The following is a 1,184-nucleotide window of genomic DNA, read 5'->3' as shown; positions in this document are numbered from 1 at the left end:
GCCCCTGCTGAGGATGAAAATGTTATAGATGTGTATGCCAAGCCCAGGAAGGACCACAACTCCATGGGAAAATATGTACAAGGAAATTCCTGATAAGGCTTTGGATACTCACAAGTTTGGATCAATTTACTATTTTCTCTTTGGCTTGACCACCATCAACTCCATTTTGAGGCACACTTTTTTGCCCAAGTCAGGAGATCATAGGATGATCCGTGGCCATTCCATCATCTTGCTTCACTTGTTTGATGTGCCACAAAAGTTCTTGTTAATGGGTCTCATTCTTGAAACAGTGAAGAGAACTGCAGCTGGTGAGAAGAGATCATGTGGATATGCGTGTCACACCCTAGCTAGTCATGCATTAGAGTGTTGCATCATGTTTACTCTTCATCAGAAACTTGAAATGGGGATCTGTGAAACCCTCAGAATCATTATGAAAATGACCCAAATAAAAATTTCTCCAAAAGGGTCCAAGAAAATGCTCATGTTGCTCTCTGAAAATATTGGACAGAGATAAAAATCAAACCAATATTTTTAGTGGATCATGGACATTTATTTTGGGCATTTGGAATTAATGCATAAATATTTGCATTGGAAATATATTAATTATATATATTAATATATGCCCAAATATTATGCCAATTATAAAAGAGCTCTGGAATAATATATATAGCTCCTGCAAAAATTGGCATAAGTTAAATAAATGATTTAATATATTTTTTAAATCAAAACAAATGTCAGAAATTAAAAAAACAGAAAAATATATAACAGGAGGAGCTTACCTGGGCTCCTCCACTGTGCGGCCCAGCCAGCTGGCTGGCCCAGCCGGCAGCCGGCCCAGCCCACCTCCCTCCTCTGTCGTCTTCGCCCCGACAGAGGGAGGGGAGTGTGGCCGGCGCGCGCGCACGGCCACCGCGCCACGCCACCTGCTCGCCTGCTTGCCTGGCCTCCCCTCCTCGCTCGACGCCCTGGACGACGCCACGCCCTCCCCCCTGCTCTCTCTCACTCTCCCCCGGCTCTCCTCTCCTCTCCCTCGCTCTCTCTCTCACACGGCCGAACACCACACTCGCCGCCGTTCGCCACAGCAGCCGTCTCCGGCCACCCCTCGCTCCCCCGACTAGCTTAGAAGCTCCGCCACGACCCCCTCTTCCTCCCCACCGCTCCACAGCTCCCCGGAAGCCCTGCAT

Source organism: Triticum dicoccoides, chromosome 6B (genome assembly GCF_002162155.2).
Source record: "Triticum dicoccoides isolate Atlit2015 ecotype Zavitan chromosome 6B, WEW_v2.0, whole genome shotgun sequence".
Lineage (NCBI taxonomy): Eukaryota > Viridiplantae > Streptophyta > Magnoliopsida > Poales > Poaceae > Triticum > Triticum dicoccoides.
Note: the sequence above shows the minus strand (reverse complement) of the source record.